General features: G+C 36.2%; 1 pseudogene; it reads left to right on the top strand.

Annotated features, from left to right (window-relative positions):
• Positions 1-310: 310 nt before the first annotated feature.
• LOC100262944 (uncharacterized) lies at positions 311-1,047 on the top strand (annotated as a pseudogene).
• The last annotated feature ends 13,553 nt before the right edge of the window (positions 1,048-14,600 follow it).

Below are 14,600 nucleotides of genomic sequence, written 5' to 3'. Positions count from 1 at the left end.
TACCTACCTTGTTGAACCTGAAGGAAGAGGATCCGCAGATGCACCAAAGAGAGAAAATAAAGAAAGGATGAGGGATTATTTTTCTGAGCAGGGGAAGGCAGCCAGAGGATTGAGAGATTTTTTTTTTCAGAACAGCCGTACCATTCTTGGCATGAGGGGAACATTGAGAAGCAAGATCGACAGCCGCACCAAGAGAAAAAACGAGAGAAGGTGAGAAAGCAAACAGCGGGCTGAGTGGGGGAGTCCAAAAGAAGAGCAGCCACACCATTGAAAGACGGGAGGTAGCCGGCTATTGAGAGAAGGGCAGCACCAAACGAGGAGGAAGATCGTTTTTCTGCCCTTGCTGACATGAGAAGACAACCACGCAGGAAGGGGGCCACAAGGGATTCACTGTTTGATCAAACGGAAATTCGAATTCGAATCCGGCAAATCTGTGTGATCGAGACGACGTAGCAATGGAGGATGATGATTTCCTTCCGACAACGGCGCCGACCACAAATGCGAAGAAAGATAGCTCAGATGCGAGCGTTTTTGGGAAGGGTCAGTACAAGTTCTGAGCGTTGGCAGCGATTCTGCTCCTTACTTTGTGGTCTATGTTCACCGGGACCGTTACTCTCCGGTGGTCCGCCAGCAACCTCAACCATATTTCCGACGACTTCGACTCCCACATCCACGACGATCTCGATGTTCTGGAAATGGAGGAGAGAGAAGGTGGTGAAGCACATGTGGGATGTGTACACCAACAGCCGACGGGGAAGATTGCCGAGATTCTGGCAGGAGGCATTCGAGGCTGCGTACGAGGACTTGGCGAATGACGACCCTGATGTTCGAGTGGATTTTTTTCATGCAAAATCCGGTGCAAACCATATGGTCAGTGGCCTGTTTTTCGGGAAAACACTCATATATTCAGATCCTTATCATATCATATTACAAATATTGCTAAAATATGCATCTGAAGCAAAACACACCAGAGCCAAACTGACTGCACCCGAGCCGACTCAAACGAAGGCTGGAAGCCCCGCTCCGACCACCACTATCAAAATTTAATATTAATAGCATTATTTGTATTATTATATTTGGCTCGGATCAATCATTCTCAGTCAGCCCAACGAGGCTGATCGGATCTCCAAAACCCTAGCCTAGAGTCCCATGGCGACAAGGAAAGGTCGCGAGGGTGAGATGCTCGAATCAGTCTACTCCGTCATCGCAATTGTCTTCGTGCTTGTCGCCTGCGTCAAGCTTTGCGACGCTGTCACTGTCGTCGATGTCTACCGCCTCATTCAATACGATCTCGTCGGCGTTCACTTCGGATCTCGTCTCGCCAACCTCAACCACCATGCCACCTCCGGCTTAGGTCCTGCCTTGATGAAAATAAGGCATTTTTAACAACTGCAGATTCAGCTGTTAAGTTGCTCCCTGAAGCCACAAAGTCTATAACTGGATGGAAGGGTCTTGAGTATAGAGCTGCATTTCCTTTGATGACACCACCTAGGGCAAATTTCTATCCACCGGATATGGACAAAATGGAATTTGAGTTATGGAAGGGCAGTCTAGCGAAGGATAAACAAGAAGAAGATGCAACGGGATTTTTCAATGTTATTAGAAGGCACAGTGAATTCATGTTTACATTAGCATTCCTTTCTCTCAGGAGTATAAACCTTTCCCAAAAAAAAAAAAAAAAAAAAACCTGCCAAGTTACTACATAAAGCTGGGGACTTGACCGACTCACCCAGTCTGAAAAGGTTGCTACACAACAACACGCATTTAAGGTAAGTTCTTTTTAAAATTTTATTTTAATTTATTTAGTTAGTTTAGATGTTTTTTTTATGATTAGTTTAATTAATTCTACATGATAAAGTTCTTATTTTTCATTCCGATTTAGTTTAGTGTTGATTTTCTTCATGATGTGTTTGTGAGTTTCTAATTTTTTTTTTTTGTAATCAATTTTACATAAAGAAATCATGTTTTTAGCCTACTTTGATTAAATTTAATTCATCTATTTAGTTTTAGATTATTGATAAAATTGATTCTACGTTTGAAAGTTCATTCCTTTAGTTTGCTTTCATTTAATTTGGTTCATTTTAATTAATTTAGGTACTTTTATAATTTTAGTTCATTAATAAAATTAATCTTTTGAAAGTTCACATTTTTAGTTTGTTTTAATTTAAGTTGGTTCATTCTATTCAGTTTAGGTATTTTTATTATATTAGTTCATTAATTAAATTGATTCTATGTTTGAAAAATCATGTTTTTAGTTTGCCCTGATTTAATTTGGTCTAATTTCAATGTTTTTCGGAGTTTTAGGTAATTAGTTTAATTGATCATATAGGATAAAGTTTGTGCCTTTTTTTTTTCGAATTAGTTTAGTTTTAGCCCATTTTATTTTATTTTATTTTATTTATTTATTTATTTATTTTTTAGTTCAAGTGTGTTAGTAATTTTAATTCATTAATTTAAATAGTCATGTCAAATAAAGTTCATGTTTATAATTTTGAATTAGTTTAACCTTAAATCTATCTTTTAGTCTAAGTGTGTTAGTGATTTTAATCCAATAGTTTAGTTAATCATGTTAGATAAAGTTGATGTTTTTAATTCCAATTTTAGTCCAGTTTAATTTATTATTATTATTTTTTCTTTTTTTCTTTTTTTAGTTTAAATGTGTTTTGAGTGTTTAATTGATCTTATGCTAGCTCTTGATTTGTTATTCTCAATTTAGGCGTTTCTTGAATCTTAGTCATTAATTCTTGGTGCATACCTTGTTAGTTTATTTGATCTAAATTTTAATAATTTATTATTTCAATAGTCTCTTGTCGAATGTACTTTTCAGAGGCCATAAGAAAATAGTGAATATTGGCTTCCATTCTCACCACTTTAGTTTGCTGGGTTGTAAAAAATTTACTTTGTGATTTTGTTTTCTTTTGTTTTGCTTGGTATTTTGTTTCTTATGTTTTGTTGTTTTCAAAATAATTTCTTTTATTTTAAAATAAAATACTTTTCTCAAAATATTCCTCATTAAAATGCATTTCAAAAGTTATTTAGAGTCCTTAGAATCAAAATCTTATTTTCTTAAATAATATGCAACCATGTCTTGATCGGTTTGCATCTTTCTTAGTTTTCAATAAAAACTACATTTTTTAAATAAGATACGAATCCAAGCTTGTAGTCCCAAATAAATGGGATAATTCTAGGCTAAATTTGTGTATATCAATTGGGGAATTGGTAAAACCCCTATATAAAATCTTTTTTTTTTTTTTTTTAAACTCATCCTTGCTACCATCTTCGATACTTGTTGTAATCATATCTATGTATTTTTTAAAAATTATACACAAGATGTATGTGATTATTGATAATTTCGTATACTTTAATCATTTTTGCTATGCTAATTAGATAACAAGTATGTTAGGATTTCTTATTTTATTATTTGTTATCTGACCCCTCATAAGCACGTTACAAGTTATTTATGCTATCCAAGTACGCCCCCTAACACCCACTTTCTAAATTATGTGAATATGCTTGTCACTGTGAACTATACCCATGTTCGATAGTGCCAAGTGTCTTGATATATATGCTTCATTGTTCGATTATTTTTTATAAAGTGCATGCTGGATGATATATTATTTGAACTAACTTTGATGTCTTGTGATAGCGCTTAAGAAGTAGCCTAAGTACGCACCTTAAATCTTCTTTATGATTGTGATTGATTTTCTTGTTAGACATGTTATTTTAGAAATCACCTATCCTACTTAGGAATTTATAATGAACCAATTAATTGTCGCATTTCCTTCAACTTAGTTAGTAGAGACCTTTATAGGGCTTAGAGGGGTGCTACCTCCTAGAGGTACCTTCCCAATAAGTAACCTGATCCCCAGACCTATACTCAGGTTTTTCAAATACACGCTTTTCCAAAAACTATGGAGTCATTTTTTAGAGTTTTATTTCTTGTTTTATTTTCCTTTTAAAATAAAATCAAATAACTGGCGACTCTGACTTTTCCAAAACTAAATTTTTCACAAATAAAAGCAAGTCTCGCCAATCGAGTGGGGGCGCACATGAAAAATGCAGGTCCACACTCATGCTTGGTTTTACTTTAAATGAAAATCAAACATAATTAAAATTAATTAAAAACTTATATAATTTTAAATTCTTTAGTCTTTATATAAAAGAATTAAAACAATTGAAATCAAAAAAATAAATTATTAGTTTTAAACTCTTTTTCCTTTTTATTGTTTCTCTTGTCTTCCCTCAAATCTTTTGAGGAATCAAACATAGCCTAATGCTACGTTTGGTTTCAAGAAATTACCTAGGAAATAAAAAAAATACTAAGTTTAAAATTATTTTTATGTTTTATTTTATTATGAAAATAGGAAAAAAAAATGTAATTAAAATTAGTTAAAAATTCATGCATTTCAAATTATTTAATTCATATGTATAAAAGATAAAATAAATGCACTAAATTTAAAATAACATATAAAAATAATTTATTTATTTATTTACTTTTTCTCTCTATTTTATTTCTCTCGCATTTTTCCTTTTAATTTTTTTGAAAACTAAACATAACATATCTAAAAGAGTAAGTTGGAAAGAGAAATATAAAGAAGAAAAAAGATAAAAGAACACACTTCCTACTAATTATAAAGTTTTGTATACTTCACCTAAATTATTCCTTTCAACACCTTAAAGCATTGACTCACCCAAAAACTCCAATCAATCTAAATGGAAAAAATTTAGGAAAATAAAAATGGAATACATTTTATATCATCAAAAAATAGTTGTCAAACATGCCCTAAATCATCCAACCACAAAGAACAAAAAAAAAAAAATGTTTAAAAAAAATAGTTGTTAAACATGCCCCAAATTATCTTACCATAGTTTTCTTCAAGAGATTTAAATCCATGTGTTTCTTGTCTAGTGGGATGCAACAACTAGAAGGCCAAAAATTTATATACCAGAAGTAATATGACTACCTTGTGTTTATTATATTGTTCTATTTATTTTCTTGTAAAGAGGTGAAAATGGACACTACCTTGACTTAGAGTTGGGGTCCTTTTATCTGACTACTAGTAGTTTAATGAGGCACTTGAGGTCTTTCACCTCCCTGACATTCTTTAGTGTGTCTCATAACCATTTAACAGGGCCTATACCATAGAGAAAATAATTTGATACATTTCCAAATAGTTTGTTTGATGGAAACCCAAGATTGTGTGGAAATCCTTTGTTAAGGGTATGTGAAAGATCTAAGGGATGGTTACTAACACCATCCCTTTCATCCTTTGGAAATGCTTCCCAAGTGATTTTGATTGGAAAATTGTACTGTTTGACAATATGGAAACATAAATGGTTTGTGAAGACTTTTGGAAGGCAACAAAGAAAACAGAGAAAGAAGAACAAAAGGGAAAACAAAGATTAAATTTATCTAAGCACAATTTCCTTGAAAATTTTAGTTGTTTGTATCTATTATATATCATTGCATAGTTTTTTTTTTTCCATTTTTAGCCCTCTTAGTGGTGGAGTTTTACCTTGTGGCTTTGTTGGGCAAGTGGGATGAGTTAGCACAACTCTATAGAATGTAAAAGTGCTTGGGTGGTTTATATTTAAGTAGCAATATTGCAGAGTGTAATCAACAATGAACTAAAGATCTTAGTTATTTGGCTCTTTTGCAAAAGTCTTTTTCTTGTGTTAATGTGTGGCATTTAAAACTTTACAATGGAACTGAACCCCTATTGGATATGCGGAAACATCGATACCAATTTGGTTAGAGTAATGAGATTGATAGAGAAAACCCACAATTACAAAGGAAGACAAATTTAGGAGAATTAAAAATTTATTGTCTTCTATCACTCTATTTTTTTTTCAAACATTACATATCCTATTTATAACTACTCACACTAAACAAAATAGAATCTCCTAATTCTAAGATATCAAAACTTGCTGAGACTTGACAACTCAAAAATAGAAACTAGAATAACTACTTAAAATAAAATATTCTTTCTTAACTTTTTAGAAATGAAATCTAATTTTAACATTTAGAAAGTTCCTAATTCAAGTTTTCCAACATGCCTCCTTAAACTTGATTTACGTAAAAATAACCGTAATTTGACCTTGAGATTTTGTAAAATTTAATTGCACTTCTTTCTTCATAATGCACTCTATAATGAAACGACATCTTGTATCAATGTGCTTGCTTAAATAATGGAAAACTGAATTTTTGGTAATGCAATCAATGGTTTCTTGTTCACATAGCGAAAGCCTTATTGTTGCTTGTAACCCGTAACCATCAATCTTGCTTTGTATCTTTCTTCCTCTCATTTTGCATTTTTCTCTGCCTTGTTGACCCATCTTATTCTAATTGCTTTTTTTTTTTCCCTTTTGGAGGGATTTTAATTCTCATGTGCCATTCTTCCTTATTGATTGTATTTCCTCATCCATAGCAACTTTCCATCTTTTGTCTTGAATTACTTCTTCAAAACCTATTGGTTCACAATTTGCAAAAATACAAAACATGGTTAGATCATTTTGAACTTTTATTACCTCATAAATCTCTTCTAAACTTCTATAACGTGGTGTCCTTTCACTAGAGCATTCCAATAAGGATGATGTTGGTGGAACCTCATGAGTTAATGGAGAAAGTGGAGTAGTAATCTCTTGTAAGCTTCCCATTGTTTGTTCTTCTTCTTCACATAGGGAAAGAGTATCATAGTCGCCTTCTTGAGCACCCCAATCCCATGCTTCATCTTCATTAAACTTGACATATCTACTAATAATGATTTTTCTGTTATTTGGATTGTATAACTTGTAGCCTTTGGAACTTGAGTCATAACAAATGAAAACACATTTTTCACTCTTGTCATCTAACTTTGATCGCTTTTGATCTGATACATGAGCATATGCAATGCTTTCAAATACTCTCAAATGTGAAATACTTTGCTTTCTTCCATTCCAAGCTTGTTATGGTGTTTTATTCCATACACTTGGATTAGGAAAATAGTTTGACAAATAAACTGCACAATCAACCACTTCGGCCAAAAATTCTTTAGGCATTTTCTTACTTTTTAACATACTTTGAGCCATGTCAAGGACTTTTCTATTTGTTCTTTTAGCTACCCATTTTGTTGTGGAGAATATGGAACCGTTAGAGGCAAATAAATCCCATGATTTTTACAATATTCTTCAAATTCTTTTGATGTGAATTCGTCTCCTCTATTAAATCTCATTGCCTTTATATTCTAGTCACTTTCCTCTTCAATAAGTACTTTAAATTTCTTAAAAGCACTACATACTTTGGATTTTTCCTTCAAAAAATACACTCAAGTTTTTCTACTAAAATCATCAATGAAAAGCAAAAAATATTTATTCTTACCAAAAGAGTTCAAATGAATTGACCCATGTACATATGTTGCTCTTGTACTTGCATCTTTTGGAAAATTATTTTGGGCATGTTTTCCAAGTAAACATCCTTCACAAATTTGATCCAAATGATCTTTAGAATGCAATCCTCTCACCATATTTTTCTTACTCAATAATTTTAATCCACCAAAATTAAGATATCCAAATCTTAAGTGCTAGATTCAAGAGAAGTCATTGACATAAGATTTTAGACATTTTACAACATCATTTTGAATGTTTAAGAAAAATACTCTATTTCTTTTCATAGGCACATTAACAATTAAATCGACATGTTGATCTCTTCCTTTTTAATCTCTCTTCATCCCATAAGTTGATCAATTGTCATAGAATCTAAATCTTTAGATTCTTTAATGACCACAACGATATAATAAAACTTTAAATCTAAATATCAAAGCATTTTCTCAATCACATGAGTATTATTTAAACTCTTACTGTTTCTTTTTAATAAATTCACAATAGCCAATACTCTTGAAAAATAATCGGAGATTGATTTAGATTCTTTTATATTCAAACCTTCAAATTCTTCTCTAAGAGTTTGAAGACAAACTTTTTGTACCTTCTCAACTACCTTGTGTGTATTTTTTTAATATCTCCTAGACTTCCTTTAAGGTGATTGCACTTGAAATCTTCTCAAAAGTGCCTTCATTCATTGTTTGATAGATGATGGTAAGAGCTTTATTGTCTCTCTTCCTCATATCTTTCAGAAAATACCTTTGATTAGGGATAGAGTGGTTTCATATTATGGCTCTTTGTAACCTTCCTCTACAACCTCTCATGCACCTTGTCAACCAAGCAAAGTCTTCATCTTGATACTCCAATTATCATAGTTGTCTTTGTTGACTTGAGGAAGTTGAAATGAGTGCATCACACTTGCCCTTTTTTTTGTATGGCTTTGATACCAAATTGGTGGATATGCAAAGCATTGATACCAATTTGGTTGAAGTAATGAAGTTGATAGAGAAAAACAAACAATTACAAAGGAAGATAAATTTGGGAGAATTAAAAATTTATTATCTTCTATCACTCTTTTTTTCAAACGTTACATAATCTTCTATTTATAACTGCTCACACTAAACAAAATAGAAACTCCTAACATCTTGAAACCTTCAAAGACTTGACAACTCAAAAATAGAAACTAGAATAACTACTCAAAATAAAATATCCTCCCTTGACATTTTTGAAACTGAATCTAATTTTAATATTTAGAAAGTTCTTAATTCAAGTACTTAACTTTCCAAAAGCTCCTTAATTGCAGAATAATTAAAAGAAATGATGTTCTTTTCTATCAAAAAAGCTTCTTGGGCGTGAAGATCTATCTAATTATTTGTCCTTGTTGGAAAGGTGAGAGGGAAAGACATCAACACTCACCCTATGCTTAAATAATTGTAGATTTCGGATTCTCCATTTTTCTACAATACATCGCTTAGTGTATTACTGTTGTGACACCAGAAGCTTAGACATGAATTTTACTAATCAGCAAAAGGTGTAAACATCAAGACCAATAGATATTGGTGCTCATGAAAGCAATACATTTGACTGGAAAAACCAACGACAACAGCTATTGTAAACCAGCAGAGAAAGAAGCAATTAAGGTGCTGATGAAATTTCAGCAGTGCTGTGAGGCCAAATTCCTAACAACCAACAACATTGATGCCATCACTAACAGTACTTGACGTAACTTTCAAAGAGGTTTTTTATTTTATATAGAAGTTATCATCATTTTTTTTTTGTTTTTAAAATAGAAAACAAGAGGATATTCAAAGTAGAGCTTATTTGCAAGCAATTTTCAGCTGGTTGGGTTGTCCATTGCATTCATCTGTTTCCATCTTTAATTATTTTGCCTATTTAAACTGGTTGGATACAGCAACTGGTGCCTTAGCCATTGGTTCGATGTGCACAGATTTCTTCGTCATCTTCAAAGTGAGGCTAAGACTTTTCTTCCTATATTAAACGGCATTTTTATCGTAGGACACTCTTAGACTATCCCAATGAATAGTTGTGCTATTTCTTTCCTATAATGTTTTTTGTCTTTTAAGGGTATGTGTCAAGATCAAGTATATATTTCTCAGTGTGTTTTTACTTGAAAATCCAAAACATTGGGGTCCATGTTTTTGATGGTTTGGATCTGGACCATTGCTTTCATCTCTGAGTTTAAGGTTCATCTTCTAAAGTCTTGACTTTTCTTTTCTTCATTGATTTGCATTTACTTCAGATAACTGATAGTCTTTTGTTCTCTGCTAGAAGTGTCCACATAAGTAAAAAAACGGGGGAACACGCTTTCTTGTTTCTCATACCGCTTGATGGTTTCCTGGGAAATCGTGCAATGATTTTTAGATGCCTCTTTGTTGGCTATAGATGCTGGGTCCAATGAAGAACCTTCAAAATATTGAATATAAGGTTGTTAGTGATAACCAAACAGATTCTACCCTAACTGCCTCTCATACAGTTGTAACTAAGCAACCGTGTAACCTCTCCAAACCCACCTTAACTGATCACCGTACTTAGCCTATAAATACCGGTGTCAATGTAATCTTGGAATAATGAGAAATAATTCTCCTTTTTCTCTTCTGCATATTTTCTTCTCAACTACACAAGCTTAGCTGTCATGGTATCAGAGCCAGCCTTGTCTTCCTGATTTTTTTTTTTACAGAGATGCCGTCATCCACCCAGTCTTCTGAACACCAGTTGTCTTCTTCTTCAAACCACAACTCAGTCTCTTTGCTCTCCCTCAACCATGCCCTCCCTATCAAACTTGACCGTAGCAATTACATTCTCTGGAAAACTCAAATGGAAAATGTAGTTTATGCTAATGGCTTTGAAGACTATATCGAAGGCACTAAATCTTGCCCGCCCAAGGAGTTACCTACTGGGGATCTCAATCCCGATTTTGTGCAATGGCGCCGTTTTGATCGCATGGTTCTTAGTTGGATGTATTCCACCTTAAACCCAGATATTATGGGTCAAATTGTTGGGTTTCAGACTTCCCATGAAGCTTGGATGGCTTTACACAAGATTTTTTCTGCTTCGTCCAAGGCTCGAATTATGCAGCTTCGCCTTGAATTTCAGACCACAAAGAAGGGTGGTGATTCTATGCTAGATTACATTCTCAAGATGAAGACCATTTCTGATAATCTTGCTGCTGTGGGGGAACCGGTTAAAGACAGAGATCACATTCTTCAACTTCTTGGAGGCCTAGGTCCTGACTACAATTCTATTGTAGCCTCTTTGACCGCTCGCGAAGATGACCTCTCTCTCCATTCCGTCCACAGTATTCTTCTTACCCATGAGCAAAGATTACATCTCCAGCATTCGTCTCCTACAGATCCTTCTTTTGCCTCTGCCCATATGGCTTCTGTTCCATCCAGACAACCAAACAGACCTCATCAACCCCGTCATTATAATCATTCGTCAAGACCTCAGCACCAAGTCTCATCTTCTTCTAACAGACCTCCAACAAGATTCCACCCTCAGCAACCAAGAAACAATCACCCAATACACTCTGCTCATAACAAACCACATCATCTATCTACACGTCCTCAATGCCAATTATGTGGCAAGTTCGGTCATACGGCTATCAAATGCTATCACCGTTTTGACATCAACTATCAAGGCAACAATGGTGTTCCACTTGCACAAGCTCCCTTTTCTCATGCCATGCTTGCTGCTGCACCAGATCATCAAGATTCTTGGTTCTTTGACACTGGTGCAACTCACCACCTTAGTCATTCTGCTCAAACTCTCTCTTGTGTTCAGCCATATTCAGGTACTGATCAAGTCACAATTGGTGATGGCAATTCGTTACCCATTCTTAACACAGGTACCAAGTCCTTTTTCTTCCCTTCCAAGACCTTTTCCTTAAATCAAGTTCTTCATGTACCTCATCTTTCCACCAATCTCATCAGTGTCTCCAAATTCTGCACGGATAATGCTGTTTTCTTTGAGTTTCATTCCTCCTATTTCTTTGTCAAGGATCAGGTCACCAAGAAGATTCTTCTCAAGGGCTGGCTTAGGGACGGTCTATATGAGTTCTCCTCCTCATCTCCTCCTCGTGCGTTTGTGACCACAGGCTCCTTTTCTGATGGTGCAATTTGGCATTCCCGTCTTGGACACCCAGCAGTTCCTATTCTTTCTAAGGCTTTGGCCTCTTGTAATCCTTCTGTTACATTACAGATTAATAAAATTGCTCCATGTATCATTTGTCCATTGGCTAAGTCTCATTCCTTACCTTATTCTTTGTCATCTTCTCATGCCTCTCACCCCTTAGCCCTCATTCACACTGACTTGTGGGGACCTGCTCCTTCTATCTCTATAACAGGAGCCCGTTACTTTCTTATTTTTATTGATGACTATTCCAGGCATACCTGGATTTATTTCCTTTCCACCAAGGATCAGGCTCTCCAATCTTTTATTACCTTCCGCAAGATGGTAGAAAACCAGTTACAAACCACCATCAAATGCATTCAGTCTGACAATGGTGGAGAATTCTTGGCCTTCAAACCTTACCTTGAAGCTCATGGTATTCTTCATCAGTTTTCATGTCCTCATACACCGTAGAAAAATGGAAGAGCAGAGAGGAAAATTCGACATCTTGTTGAAACCGGTCTTGCTCTTATGGCTCAAAGTTTCTTACCCTCCAAATATTGGACATATGCTTTTCAAACAGCAGTGTATCTTATTAATCTTCTACTAGCCAAACTTCTCCATTTTCAGTCTCCCATTCAAGCCCTTTTTCATAAACTTCCCAACTATCATCATCTCCGAGTCTTCGGTTGCCTGTGTTTCCCATCCTTACGTCCTTATGCACAACATAAACTCTGCTATCGCTCAACTGCTTGTGTCTTTCTTGGATATGCACCAACTCATAAAGGTTACTTATGTCTTGATGTCTCCACTAATCGTATCTACATTTCCAGAAATGTGATCTTCCATGAATCCTCTTTTCCATTTCAGTCTTCATCTCCTCCATCTTCACCCTCTCCACACCTCCCTTCTTCTACACCTGCCTTAATCAATTCACCCAGCTTGTCTGCTCCTTCATCACCAGCTGTGTCCTCCCCTATCATCACTTCCAATTCTATCCCTCCACTAATTCCGGTCCCCTTTGCCACCTCCTCTCCAGCTGCCCCTTCACCACCTCCTTTACCTCTCAACACTCATCCCATGGTGACCCGAGCAAAATCTGGCATTCATAAGAAACGAAGCTTTATTGTGCAGCACACAACAGAACCTCGCACTTACAGTCAGGCCTCTAAAAATGACTCTTGGGTTCAGGCCATGAACCGTGAATATCAAGCTCTTCTTCGCAACAAAACTTGGAGTTTGGTTCCCCCACCTTCCTCTGCTCACATTGTTGGCTGCCGTTGGATCTACAAGCTCAAATATCGCCCTGATGGATCTATTGACAGACACAAAGCTCGTTTAGTTGCCCAGGGTTTCACCCAAACTCTGGGGATAGACTACTTTGACACATTCAGTCCAGTTGTGAAGCCTTGCACCATTCGACTTATCCTTGCTTTGGCAGTCTCCTTTCAATGGCCAGTTCGGCAATTGGATGTGGAGAATGCTTTCCTTAATGGAGATCTGGAAGAAGAGGTTTTTATGACTCAGCCTCAGGGTTTTGTCAATCCCACCTATCCTACATATGTTTGCAAATTACACAAAGCATTGTATGGCCTCAAACAAGCCCCTAGAGCTTGGTTCCAAAAGCTTCGGATTGCCTTGCTTGACTATGGTTTCCAATCTTCTCGTGCAGACACTTCTCTCTTCATCTTTCACACTGCAACTGATATTCTCATTCTACTGGTATACGTAGATGATATCTTGGTCACTGGTAGTAATCCCACGTTGGTTTCTCACTTCATCTCCTACCTCAGCACTAAGTTTGCACTTCGGGACCTTGGACCTTTGTCATATTTTTTGGGTATTCAAGCTCAACAACTTGGCTCTGTCTTGCATCTTAATCAGCATAAATATATTGCTGATCTTCTCAAACGCACTCAGATGGAGACTTCGAAACCAGCTCCCACTCCAGGACGTCTCGGTCGTACCCTCTCTCAATCTGATGGTGTTTCTCTGTCGGATCCATTAGAATATCGTCGTACCGTGGGAGCCTTACAATATGTCACCCTCACCAGGCCCGACATTGCTTTTGCCGTGAACAAAGCTTGCCAATTCATGGCAAAGCCTTCTGATGTTCACTGGATGGCTGTTAAAAGAATTCTACGATATTTAAAAGGCACCATCCATCTTGGTCTTCACTTCCAACCTGCTGCTTCAATGGAGCTTCAAGGATACAGTGATGCTGACTGGGCATCTTGTCCAGATGATCGTCGAAGCACCAGCGGCTACTGTGTATTCCTAGGCTCGAATCTCATCTCCTGGTCCTCCTCTAAACAACGCCTTGTCTCCAAAAGCAGTGCTGAATCCGAATATAGAGGGTTGGTCTCCCTCACGGCGGAGTTGGTGTGGATTCAATCCCTACTTCAAGAGCTCTGCTTGCCTACCTCTCCACCTATATTATGGTGTGACAACCAAAGTGCAGCTCATCTTGCTGCTAATCCGGTCTTTCACTCCCGTTCCAAACATATCGAATTAGATTTACACTTCATCAGAGAAAAGGTGTTACGCCAAGAACTGCAAATCTGCTATGTTCCCTCCGGTGATCAGCTTGCCGATATTTTCACAAAACACCTTCCTATTACACAATTTTGTAACCTCCGTAGCAAGCTCACAGTCACCTACCCGCCTCTGAGCTTGAGGGGGGATGATAACCAAACAGATTCTACCCTAACTGCCTCTCATACAGTTGTAACTAAGCAACCGTGTAACCTCTCCAAACCCACCTTAACTGATCACCGTACTTAGCCTATAAATACCGGTGTCAATGTAATCTTGGAATAATGAGAAATAATTCTCCTTTTTCTCTTCTGCATATTTTCTTCTCAGCTACACAAGCTTAGCTGTCAGTTAGTTCTGTTTAACTTCATAGAAGGTCCTCATAATGGATAGGACCATTGAGAACAACCAACTTGGTAGAGAAGAAGATAACAATAACTGAAAAGATCATCCATTGGATGCTGCTGTCCCCAGCCACTGCTATTCAATGCCGCACCCTTTGAGTAGCTCTTCTTTTGTTTGGAGTATTGTCTACTTACTTTTGCCAACCACAGACAACCTTCTCCTGGAACTCAATTTTG

This window comes from Vitis vinifera, chromosome 16 (assembly GCF_030704535.1).
Source record: "Vitis vinifera cultivar Pinot Noir 40024 chromosome 16, ASM3070453v1".
NCBI classification, from domain to species: Eukaryota; Viridiplantae; Streptophyta; class Magnoliopsida; order Vitales; family Vitaceae; genus Vitis; species Vitis vinifera.
This window is presented reverse-complemented; position numbering and strand designations above follow the sequence as displayed.